This window comes from Aegilops tauschii, chromosome 6, assembly GCF_002575655.3.
Source record: "Aegilops tauschii subsp. strangulata cultivar AL8/78 chromosome 6, Aet v6.0, whole genome shotgun sequence".
Lineage (NCBI taxonomy): Eukaryota > Viridiplantae > Streptophyta > Magnoliopsida > Poales > Poaceae > Aegilops > Aegilops tauschii.
In genome coordinates this window covers 227,499,063-227,511,707 of record NC_053040.3, presented here as the reverse complement: position 1 = coordinate 227,511,707, position 12,645 = coordinate 227,499,063, and positions in this window count along the sequence as shown.

Below are 12,645 nucleotides of genomic sequence, written 5' to 3'. Positions count from 1 at the left end.
ACCTATAGTCCACGAAAAAGCCAAAAAAAATTAGGGTTAGTTCAGCCTATCCGAACCAGTCTGAGCCTTTGCATAGTCTTTTCAGTATTTTGCTTTGTTGAATTTGCGGTTGCATCGTCGTGTCAAGTTGCTGGTCTTAGCGTCTGGTTTGCTTTAGAGTTTCGAGTTCTGTTCACAAGTTGTCACGCCGCCGCCGCACCATCGTCATCGTTCCTACCATATACCACCACCACCAACATATTCCTTACCGCTGCCATATACATCCACCTGTCCACCACCAATCCGAGTCCACAGATACATCTGCCTGTCCACCACCAATCCGAGTCCACATATACATCCGCCTGTCCACCACCAATCCGAGTCCACATATACATCTGCCTGTCCACCACCAATCTGAGTTCTTTTCATATTAGGTTTGTTTTCGATATTCGTCTAGTTTTCGTTTTGTGTTTCCTTGCCTGAGTAGGTCTCGGAAAAAAATGAGTATGGAGACCCCTGGGCAGTTTTTAAGCCAAAATTTCGGCGACCAAAAATATTTTCCCTATCCTATTTTTAGGTCCCACGGAGCGTTTTGAGACACTCACCATCATAGTGATTTTTTGTCGCACTTTTTCGTCATCGCTGCCCTGATTTCCGAAAAAAAATTGTCAAAAAAATTTCGGGCCCATCCTGTCATTTTGACCTGGGAAGAGTTTTGAGACACTCGCCATTATAGTGCTTTTTAGCAAAAAAAAAGAGCGCAAATAAAAAAAGAGCGCAAAAAAAACAGAGCAAAAAAAATTCCAGAGTGTGCTTTTCCCTTGTTTACGTGCAGTGTCGTGATTTTGTTCGTGTTCTAGGCTCGCGTCTCTAGTACGGTCTAGCCTAGGACCAGCACAGTACCGTCGTTGAGCGTTTATTCAACTTTGATCTCTGAATTGATTATTGCTGACCCTTTTTGCTACCATATTATAAGCCTTCCCAGCTCCACATATATCTACGTCGTGCGTTTGACTCTCCCTGGTAATCGCTCTATCCAAGCTTTGAGAGTTTTGACTACAACGGTTGCCGATCACCGCATGCTGCTGGGTAAGAACTGGTAAGAATTTGAGATTTGCTTGACGGATTTGTGACACCCACCACCACCACCACTTGTTAGTAGTTTGTAGGATCATATTGTTGTGTGTTTCTATTGCTGCTAACCATGCCAGGATCACAAGCCGACGAGATTGACTGGGAGAACTTAACGAACAAGGAGCTTCATGATAAGTTTCACCAAATGATGACTGAACAGGTGCAAGATGTGCTGAACAATTTTGAAGAGGCCATGGAGAAGATCACTGGCCTTGAGAAGACGTTCAAAACAAAGCTCGATAACAGATTTAATGAACTGCTTGCGCGTATTCCACCACCGGTTGCACCTGCCGCACCTCATCATCATAGTTAACAACAACAACAACGACGACGACGACGACGACTACCTCCACGTCACGAAACAACCCTCCGCCGAGCGAGCCGTGTCCTTCTTCAGCCTGGACAAACTGTTGGTGCTGCTGTTGATACTTTTGTGGCTCCTACTGCTGATGAGGCGGAGGATGATTATGCGGGAGATTACGAGGATGAGGTTGATCAAAATCAGAACTACGTGCAACCACCAGCACCACAACCGCCAGGTTGTCCACATGCAAATAATCACAATGGTAGGGCTCTCCCTCAGGTACGAGATCATGACCATCTTCCTAAACTGAAATTGAATATTCCACCATTTGAGGGTAGATATGTTCCTGATATATATCTTACTTGGGAGTTAGAAACCGAACAACGTTTTACATGTTTGGAATATCCCGAGGAGAGACGTGTTGCTGCTGCACTTTGTGCTTTCACTATTTTTGCTTGTGTGTGGTGGTCTGAACATCGTAGATTATATCCGAATAATATTCCAACTACTTGGGCTGCTTTGAAAACTGCTATGCGTACTCGTTGGGTTCCACCATATTATCAACGTGAATTACTTCAAAAATTGCAGCATTTAAGACAAGGAAAAAAAATTCTGTAGAGGAATATTATCAGGAATTACAAACTGGCATGATTAGATGTGGTATTGTTGAGGATAATGAAGCTATGCTTGCACGTTTTATGGGTGTATTAAATAGAGAGATTCAGACCATTCTAGAGTATAAGGAGTATAATAATATCACTCATTTATTCCATCTTGCTTGTAAAGCTGAATGTGAAGTGCAGGATCGACAGGCATTAGCGCGAACTAACTTTTCTGCAGGTCGACCTTCGTCATGGACACCACGTGCATCCTCTACTTCCGCTGCACCATCACCTCCATCAGGTGCCACCTCCAACCGTGATACAAGAAAGCAGGCACAACCACCACTATCTGCCAAGAGCAAACCTGTCGGGCCTGCACAGAGCTCTTCTTCTTCTTCCATGGCATCAACAGGGCACACAAGTGATATTATTTGTCGTCATTGTAAGGGAAGAGGTCATTATGCGAGAGAATGCAAATCTTAGCGTGTGATGATTGCTACTGAGGATGGTGGGTATGAGTCTGCTAGTGACTATGATGAGGAGACTTTGGCTTTTATTACACGTGATGAACACAGTGGAGATGATTCTGAACATGAGACGCAATACATGGCTCCTGAAGATGCTGACAGGTATGAATGTTTAGTTGCTCAACGTGTTTTGAGTGTGCAGGTTACACAAGCTGAGCAAAATCAGAGGCATAATTTGTTCCATACAAAGGGAGTTGTGAAGGAACGTTCTGTTCGCGTCATCATAGATGGAGGGAGCTGCAACAACTTGGCTAGCATGGAGATGGTGGAGAAGCTATCTCTCACCACAAGACCACATCCACATCCTTATTACATCCAATGGTTCCACAACAGCGGCAAGGTTAAGGTAACACGTACTGTTCGTGTGCATTTTAGTATCTCTACATATGCTGATTATGTTGATTGTGATGTGGTACCTATGCAAGCATGTTCCTTATTACTTGGTATACCACGGCAATTTGATAAAAATTCTGTACACCATGGTAGAAACAATCATTATACTCTTGTTCATAAGGATAAAAATATTACTCTGCTTCCTATGACTGCTGATTCCATTTTGAAAGATGGTATCAATAGAGCTAATAAAGCAAAACAGGAGAAAAATAAGAGTGAAAATCAGATTCTGGCAAAAGACTTTGAGCAACAAATGAAGCCTCATAATAAACCATCTAGTGTTGCTTCTGAAATTAAATTGAAAAGTGCATGTTTACTTGCCACCAAATCTGATATTGATGAGCTAGATTTTAGCAAATATGTTTGCTATGCTTTTGTGTGCAAAGAGGCATCATTTTCATTCGAGGATGTGCCTTCCTCTTTGCCCCCTGCTGCACTAACATTTTGCAGGAGTTCGCTGACGTCTTCCCACAAGACGTGCCACCGGGATTACGACCTATTCGAGGGATTGAGCATCAAATTGACTTAATTCCTGGTGCATCGCTACCCAACCGTACCAATCTAGAGGAGACGAAGGAGATTATGCGTCAAGTACAGGAGCTGCTCGACAAAGGTTATATACGCAAATCTCTTAGTCCTTGTGTTGTTCCTATTATACTAGTGCCTAAAAAGGATGGTACGTCGCGTATGTGTGTTGATTGTAGAGGCATTAATAATATTACTATTCATTATCGTCATCCTATTCCTAGGCTAGATGATATGCTTGATGAATTGAGTGGCTGTCAGAGTAAATGGCCACGGGTAGCCTAACCGACTCCCCCTGGCTCTTAGAAAAATTACCAGGCCATTCAAACCTTCAAGCATACAAAGCATAGGGCCGCCTTCCCCCGGCCGGCTATCCCCAGGCCCGACTCCCAGAAGGCGACCCAGTCTCAGAAACCTCCCCCAAGAAAGATACGAGATAGCCGACTCCATGGAGCCGGCCCCAAGAGGACCGACTCCCAGAAGCCGACCATGAAGAAAGCCGACTCCCAGAAGCCGGCCATGAAGAAAGTCGGCTCCCAGAAGCCGGCCAAGACTGCACCCACACAAAATGTGCCCACATAACGGTGATAGGATGGGGCGTGGCCGCAGTACAGCCCACTACCCCCGAATCCCGGAATAGGTATGGCCACAGGGCGCCGTACGGGCCAGCCATCCCCCGTCCGGCGCGGCACTTTAGCCATGTTGGCCTCGATGTCACCCACGACAGGTGCCAGTACGGCCCATGGGTGGCGGGCCCCTTTGCCAGAGAGACATCTGAAGACGGCCTGGCCTCCTCTAGTCGGCCAGGGATGTGGCCGGCTCCCAATAGCCGGCTACCCCCCTCCCTCGAAGCATGTACCCCATTAAGGAGACAAGACGAGGTAAGGCTACAGTGAGAGCTCGCAAGGCGGTGACACTGTAGCCACGCTTACCTCGACAAAGCCCTCGTCATCAGAGGCGAGGCAACAGTAACCAGCCGCCGACAAAGCCCCCAAGCGGTGGGGCCGGCATGCCGGCCAAGAAGCCGGCAGCCGGCGGGACCCACCAGTCAGCGGCCCCAATAACCGGCGGAGAAGCCGGCGAGCATGGACACTGACGGCTGGGACCCGCGCCCAGCCGGATTACCATTGTACCCCTGGGGGTAGGCCTATATAAACCCCCCTGGACACCCATGCAAAGGGTTGGTCTCATAGAGTTTCACACACCACATAGAGAGAAAAGGAGAGCTAGCCTTGCCCTTCTTCGTCCTCTATCCAGACAGCTCAAGGAGCACTTGTAGCTACTTATACTGATCTAGTGATCATGCGGAGACCCCGCAGAGTAGGACTAGGGGTGTTATCTCCACGGAGAGCCCCGAACCTGGGTAAGATCCGCCGGCGTGCATGTCTTCGCCTCATCCCGTTTCCAGGCACTCGCGACGTCTTACTGGCTCCCACAATGATAAGCCACCCGTTGGCACATGTCGCACCTACCACCCGACATTTGGCGCCCACCGTGGGGCCAGGTGCACCGTCGTCCGGAGAACTGTTCTGGACGGGAACCCTTTTTCTTCCCCGCGAGCGCAGCCAGCCTGCTGCACCCGATGGCGCTTGCCCCGACGCTCTGCAAGGCGTTGACGACGCCTGCGCAGCGAGCTGCCTCGCCGATCTTCTCGGCGAGACTTGCATCTCCCAAGAGCCCGCGTCCGACGCGGGCACGGACTACCCCGAGAGCCGCCTCGTCAGCCTCCTCGACCAACTTCACGTCTGCAGCGAGCTTGCTGTAGACTTGGAGTCGGTCGGCTCCACCGACCCGATGCTTGTCGACTCCGACACGGCATCGCTCGACGCCTACCCCTCCGACGTGGTAGTCTTCAACGACCCTCTCCCTCGAGCTGACAGCGGCAGCAGCACTGTCACTGAGGTGCTGGTCATCAGCCACGTCGCCGACTCGGGCGAGAACGCCCACGACGCCCTGCAAGCGGCGATACACGACTTGTCCGTCCCCATCCCGGCCGACGCCGACGCCGAGACCCTGGAGGCACGCCGCCTTGCCCTCATCGCGGAGGGTCAGAAGATAGCCTCCATGAGACACCTCACCGAGGCTCACCAGCGCGAAGTCGACCGCGCCGCCTTCGGTACGCCGCCTCATGGCGGGCCGAGCCGAGCCGGCCTCGTGAAGAAGCGCGACGCGACCATCGCCAGCATGCTGGGGGCAGACCGCCCCGTCTATGCCACCCCGCTCAAGAATCTGCGAGCCGCTCAGGCGGCCGCTGAAGAGCTAAATGGGCTAGGGGCTGATGAGCTCCCCTACATGACAAGGCGCATCCAGTAGCTGATCGACGCGGCCGCAGAACGGCATGAAGCTGGCGCCCGCGCTGAGAGTCCTCCCCCACGCCGAGAGCATGCCGCGACATCCCGGTCGCCGACTGCGAGCGGCGCCCGTGCAAGAAAAGACAAGGAGCCGGCTGCTAGCCACAGCCGGACTCGGATAACCATCGAGCGCGACGCAGAAGGCCGCCCTCGAGCGGTGGAGCGCCAAGGCAATCCGCCTCCGACTTGGGGGGAGAGATATCCCACCCCGCCGCCTGTCACACATCCAACTCTCGGTGGCCGACTAGGCCGCCGCGAAGGAGTCGGCGAGAACGATGCCCGCCACCGGATCGACCGCCTAGCTCGATCCCTGGCGCTAGAAGAAGAAGACGATGTTGGCCCGCCGTGCTTTGGCCCCCGCATCCGCGACGAGCCCTTCCCCAAAGGGTTTTCGCTTCCCAGAGACACACCCAAGTACAACGGCTCTGTGAAGCCAGAAGATTGGCTCATCGACTACTCCACCGCTGTCAGCATAGCGAACGGCAACATGCGCGTGGCCGTGAAGTACGTCCCTCTCATGCTACAAGGCATAGCACGCACCTGGCTCAACAGCCTCAAGCCCTACAGCGTCAACAGCTGGCTGGACTTCACGGAAGTCTTCGTCCGCAATTTCACCAGCACGTACAAGCGGCCTCCCAAGCCCCGCCAGCTCTCCCTATGCGTCCAAGGGCCCGACGAGTCGACCCGCGACTACCTCACGCGGTGGGCCGAGCTCCACAACTCCTGCGAGGGGGTGCACGAGGTGCAGGCCATCGAATACTTCACCGCCGGGTGCCGAGAGGGCACCCTCCTCAAGCACCGACTCCTCCGCGATGAGCCGGCTACCCTCGATGAGCTGCTGGTCATTGCAGACAAGTACGCCACAACTGACTCCTCGATGAAGACCGAGCTCCGAGTAGGCGCCTCTGGGAAGGTGCTCGCTCCGGCTCCTAAGACGCCGGCGGGCGACTCCAATCGGCGCCCCTACCAGAACGACCACAAGCGCAAGGCCCCAATGCCGCCTTCCACCAGTCGGCAGGTGGCCACGGTCGAAGATGAGCAGCCCGAAGAACGGCCCGCTCCCAAGAAGAAGGGCGGCAGGCCGGCTTGGCAGCCGGCTTTCTCCTACGAGCAGACTCTCGATGCCCCCTGCAAGTTCCACAGCGGCGCGAAGCCGTCCAATCACACGACCCGAAAGTGCCACTGGCTCACACGGATCTCCAAGGGCGAGGGGCTGGTGCCGCCTCCGCCTCCCGGCCCGCTGCCTCCAGCCCCCCAGCAGCCGGCTACTCGACCAGCAGTCGGAGCCATTCAAGATGAGTTCCATGATGAGCACGCTGCCTACGTCGTCTTCACAAGCCAGGTTGAAGACAAGCGCAGCCGGCGCCGACAGCACCAAGAGGTCAACGCAGTCGCCTCCAGCAACCCCGAGTTCATGCATTGGTCCGAAAGGCCTATTAGCTGGAGCCGGGCCGATCACCCAGAGGTGATGCCGTCCCCTGGCTCCTACGCATTGGTGCTGGATGTCACCCTCGCAACAGAGAGGCGGGCTGCCCGATTCTCCCGCGTTCTGATTGACGGCCGAAGCAGTATCAACATACTGTACCGCGACACCATGGAGAAGTTGAACCTCAAGGTGAAGCAGCTCATGCCAAGCCGGACCGTTTTCCATGGCATCGTACCCGGCCTGTCCTGTTCCCCAATCGGCAAGATCAAGATGGATGTCCTCCTCGGAGACAAGGATCACTTTCGCCGAGAAGCAATCTGGTTCGAGGTAGTGGATCTGGAAAGCCCTTACCACGCCTTGCTTGGCCGACCTGCTCTGGCCAAGTTCATGGTTGTGCCCCACTACGCCTACCTGAAGATGAAGATGCCGAGCTCAAAGGGGATCATCACTGTGGCCGACGACTACAAGAAGTCCATCGAGTGCGCTGCAGCCAGCAGCCGACTGGCCGAGTCCCTCGTAGTGGCAGAAGAGAAGAAGATGCTGGATCGAGTTGTGGCCATGGCCGGCAAGCAGCCGGCCTTGTCCCCCAACCCCAAGGAGAATGATGCGCAGGGTTCCTTCCAGCCGGCCAAGGAGACGAAGAAGATACCTCTGGACCCGGAGAACCCGGGGAGGTTTGTAGTCATTGGTGCGAACCTGGACAGTAAATAGGAAGGGGAGCTCGTCGACTTCCTCCGTGAGAATCGAGACATCTTTGCATGGTCCCCAAAGGACATGCCGGGTGTTCCGAAGGATTTCGCCGAGCACAAGCTACACGTCCGAGCCGACGTGAAGCCGGTCAAGCAGCCCCTCCGCCGACTGTCAGAAGAGAAGAGAAGAATCGTAGGAGAAGAGATAGCCCGGCTCCTTGCCGCCGGCTTCATTATGGAAGTGTTTTTCCCAGAGTGGCTTGCCAACCTAGTCTTGGTGTTGAAGAAGAATAACAAATGGCGTATGTGTATAGACTACACTAGCCTCAACAAGGCCTGCCCCAAAGATCCGTTTGCTCTGCCACGGATTGATCAAGTAATAGACTCCACAGCCGGATGCGAGCTGTTGAGTTTTCTGGATGCCTACTCAGGATACCACCAGATTAAGTTGGACCCAGCAGACCGCCTGAAGACCGCCTTCATCACACCATTCGGAGCTTTCTGTTACCTGACTATGACATTCGGCCTGAGGAATGCCGGTGCCACTTTTCAGCGTTGCATGCAGAAATGCCTCCTCAAGCAACTCGGCAGAAATGCCCACGTCCACGTAGACGATATTGTGGTGAAGACAGAGAAGCGCGGCACCCTGCTGGAAGACCTCAAAGAAACATTTGCCAACTTGCGCCGATTCCAGATCAAGCTCAACCCCGAGAAATGCATGTTCGGAGTACCAGCCGGCCAGCTTCTAGGCTTTCTGGTCTCCGAACGCGGCATCGAGTGCAACCCTGTGAAGATCAAGGCCATTGAGAGAATGGAGATTCCCACCAAGTTGCGAGACGTTCAGAAGTTCACCGGGTGCCTGGCCTCCCTAAACCGCTTTATCAGCCGGCTAGGAGAGAAGGCTCTCCCCCTGTACCGACTCATGAAGAAATCCACTCATTTCGAGTGGACCGACCAAGCAGACCAAGCCTTCCATGAGTTGAAGAAGATGCTGACCACTCCACCTATCCTGCCGGCGCCGACCGAAAAGGAGCCCATGCTCCTCTACATTGCCGCAATTAGCCGAGTGGTCAGTACAGTCATCGTGGTTCAGCGCCCAGAAGAAGGCCGAGCCCAGCTAGTCCAGAGGCCGGTATATTATCTAAGTGAAGAACTATCTAGCTCAAAGCAAAACTACCCACACTACCAGAAGATGTGCTATGGAGTGTACTTCGCCGCCAAGAAGCTGAAGCCCTACTTTCAAGAGCATCCCATCACGGTCGTATGCACCGCCCCGCTTGCCGAGATCATAGGCAGCCGGGATGCATCCGGCCGGGTGGCCAAATGGGCCATTGCGCTGGCGCCTCACACAATCTTCTACCAGCCCCGCACCGCCATCAAGTCCCAAGCATTGGCCGACTTCCTCGTCGACTGGGCCGAGACCCAGTACCTACCGCCGGCTCCCGACTCTACTCATTGGCGGATGCACTTCGACGGGTCCAAGATGCGCACCGGCTTGGGAGCCGGCATCGTCCTCACCTCTCCCAAAGGCGACAAGCTCAGATACACGCTGCAAATCCACTTTGCCGCCTCCAACAACGTGGCCGAGTACGAGGCACTCATACACGGGCTCCGGCTAGCCAAAGAGCTCGGCATACGCCGGATCCTATGTTATGGCGACTCAGACTTGGTGGTCCAGCAGTCATCTGGTGACTGCGACACCAAGGATGCAAACATGGCGAGCTATCGATTCCTCGTCCAGCAGATCAGTGGGTACTTCGAAGGGTGCGAGTTCCTTCATGTGCCACGGGCCGACAACGACCAAGCAGATGCCCTGGCACGGATCGGCTCCACCCGACAGGCTATACCAACCGGTGTCTCTCTCCAGCGCCTCCTCAAACCGTCTATCAAGCCGTCTCCAGAGTCGGACTCTATCTTTGTACCGCCCGCCCCTGATGCAGCCGGATCCGACTGGAGGAACCCAGCAAGCGGCTCGAGGACTTCGACAAGCAACCCGGGGACTGCCGTAGTCGCACCCGGCTCGGGGACTGCCGTAGTCGCACCCGGCTCGGGGACTTCAGAACCCGGCCCGGGGACTGCAGCAGTCGGCCCGGGGACTGCAGCAGTCGGCCCGGGGACTGCAGCGACACAAGAAGCGGTGGCCGACTCCAACTCTCCACCACCCAACCCACCCACCCGAGTCACAGTGGCCATACTAATAGTAGAAGAAGTCACAGCTCCATCATGGGCCCAGCCCATTCTCAACTTCCTAGTCAACAGAGAGCTGCCGACTGATGAGATCTCGGCAAGACTAGTGCAACGCCGAGCTGGAGCATATGCAATAATAAACAGAGAACTTGTCAAGCGCAGCGTCATTGGAGTCTTCCAGCGCTGCGTCGAGTCAGAGAAAGGTGTGGCAATCCTCAAGGATATCCACCAAGGTGAATGCGGCCACCACGCAGCCTCAAGATCACTTGTGGCCAAAGCCTTCCGCCATGGTTTCTTTTGGCCGACTGCTTTGGAAGATGCCAAAGAGATAGTCAAAAGCTGCAAAGGATGCCAAGTCTTCAGTTCCAAGCAACACCTGCCGGCTTCTGCACTCAAGACCATCCCCCTCACCTGGCCCTTTGCCGTCTAGGGGCTGGACATGGTGGGCCCATTCAAGACAGCCCGCGGCGGCTTGACACATCTGCTTGTCGCCGTGGACAAATTCACCAAGTGGATCGAAGCGAAGCCGATCAAGAAGCTGTACGGGCCGACTGCCGTGACATTCATTGCCGACATCACTACTCGGTATGGCGTGCCGCACAGCATCATCACCGACAACGGCACAAACTTTGCCAAAGGAGCACTGGCACGTTTCTGCGCGACAAAGGGCATCCGACTGGACTTAGCGTCCGTTGCCCACCCGCAGTCAAACGGCCAGGTCGAGCGAGCAAATGGACTCATCCTCTCCGGCATCAAGCCCCGACTGGTCGTACCACTGGAGCGATCGACCGGCTACTGGCTCGATGAGCTGCCGGCTGTCCTCTGGAGTCTGCGTACTACCCCAAACAAGTCAACTGGCTTCACTCCGTTCTTCCTTGTATATGGTGCCGAGGCTGTCATCCCAACTGACATCGAGTTCGACTCGCCTCGGGTCACCATGTACACGGAGGCGGAGGCCAAGGAAGCACGAGAAGACGGCATCGACCTGCTGGAAGAAGGCCGGCTGTTAGCACTCAGCCGGTCCGCCATCTACCAGCAGGGTTTGCGCCGTTACCACAACCGAATGGTCAAGCCAAGATCTTTCCAAGAGGGCGACCTTGTGCTTTGGCTGATCCAGCGAACAGCCGGCCAACACAAGCTCTCGGCCCCTTGGGAAGGCCCTTTCATCGTCAGCAAGACGCTAGGCAACGACTCCTACTACCTGATCGACGCACAAAAGCCAAGAGCCCGCAAGAGGGATGATTCCGGCAAGGAGTCGGAACGACCATGGAATGCCAACCTCTTGAGAAGATTTTACAGTTGAAAGCAGTATGTATCATGCTACCCTTTTTTGTATTAAGTACGAGAAACGGGCCCCCCGAGGCGCACTCGGGGACGGCCCTCCTTTATCTATGAATGACAAGTGTCATATTCATGAATGTATTATTACATTTGATTTTATGTCTGGCACCGGGTTCGACTAGTCGACCCGGGGACTGGCCGCCTTAAGTTATATTAAAAGTTCCACCTGAAGTCCGACGAGTAGTGTGCCGGCACCCGAGCCCTCTCTTGTTGAAAGTCCCAGCTCGAAGAACCGACTGTCCGACTGGCAAGAGCCAAAGGCAAGAAAGGATGCCCACACGAAAAAACGGCTAAGGACTAACGAACTTATATAACACAAAGACGGCCTCCAACCACGCCTACCGGCTGTCAAGACAGCCGGCTGGCCGGCCTCCCAATCACTTCGCTATAATCCAACAAAGCTAGAGTACTTGCCCTCCCAAGCACTTCCCCAGCCACAGATTGCAGAGCAGCTGCCCGGCTGGGAAGGCGGCAACCAAGGGAGGGCGGCAAAGGAAACAGCAGAAGGATGAAAAGCAAAGAACAAGGGAAAGCCAAACGCATGCATAATTATATTTACACATAAGGCCCCAAACCGGCCGGCAGTCAATATTGTTCGAATACACCCCCAGTGGGTGGAATTGTGCAAACTTAACAAAATACTGTTCCAAGAGTGGTAAAACAGGAAAATAGAGGGAGCAGACTAGACTAAGGGTGCAGTGTGGGAGCCGGGTTGGTCGGTGGAGACGGCGCCACCGGCTGGAGGAGTGGCCGGCTGGCGGGTCTCGGCTTGATCATCGCCGGCTCCAGGCGGTGCACCCGCGCCCGCCTTGTTGCTGGAGGCACGGTCAAGCTGAGGCTGACCGGCCGCTCCACCATCTGGCCCGGCGTCTTCACCCTCCTCCTCCTCCTCCTCGCCCTCGTCGCTGGAGTCGATCTCCTCCGCCGAGTCCTCGCCGTCTGCCGGGTTCAGCCCGAACCACTCCTCCGGCTGGGCAACACCATTGTCGTCCACCTCAAGAGCGAAGACGCTGGTGTCGGTGTAGTCGGCGATCGCCGAAGCCCGCTGGATGATAGTCGGCCGCGCCGGCTCCAGCTCCATGTCGGCCTCCTGCCGCCAGGTGGCCAGCTGGTCCAGACTCAGCTCGGGATACCAGGCTTTGGCGAACTCCAGCGCCCGCTTGGCGCCGGACCGAGCCGCAGAAGCC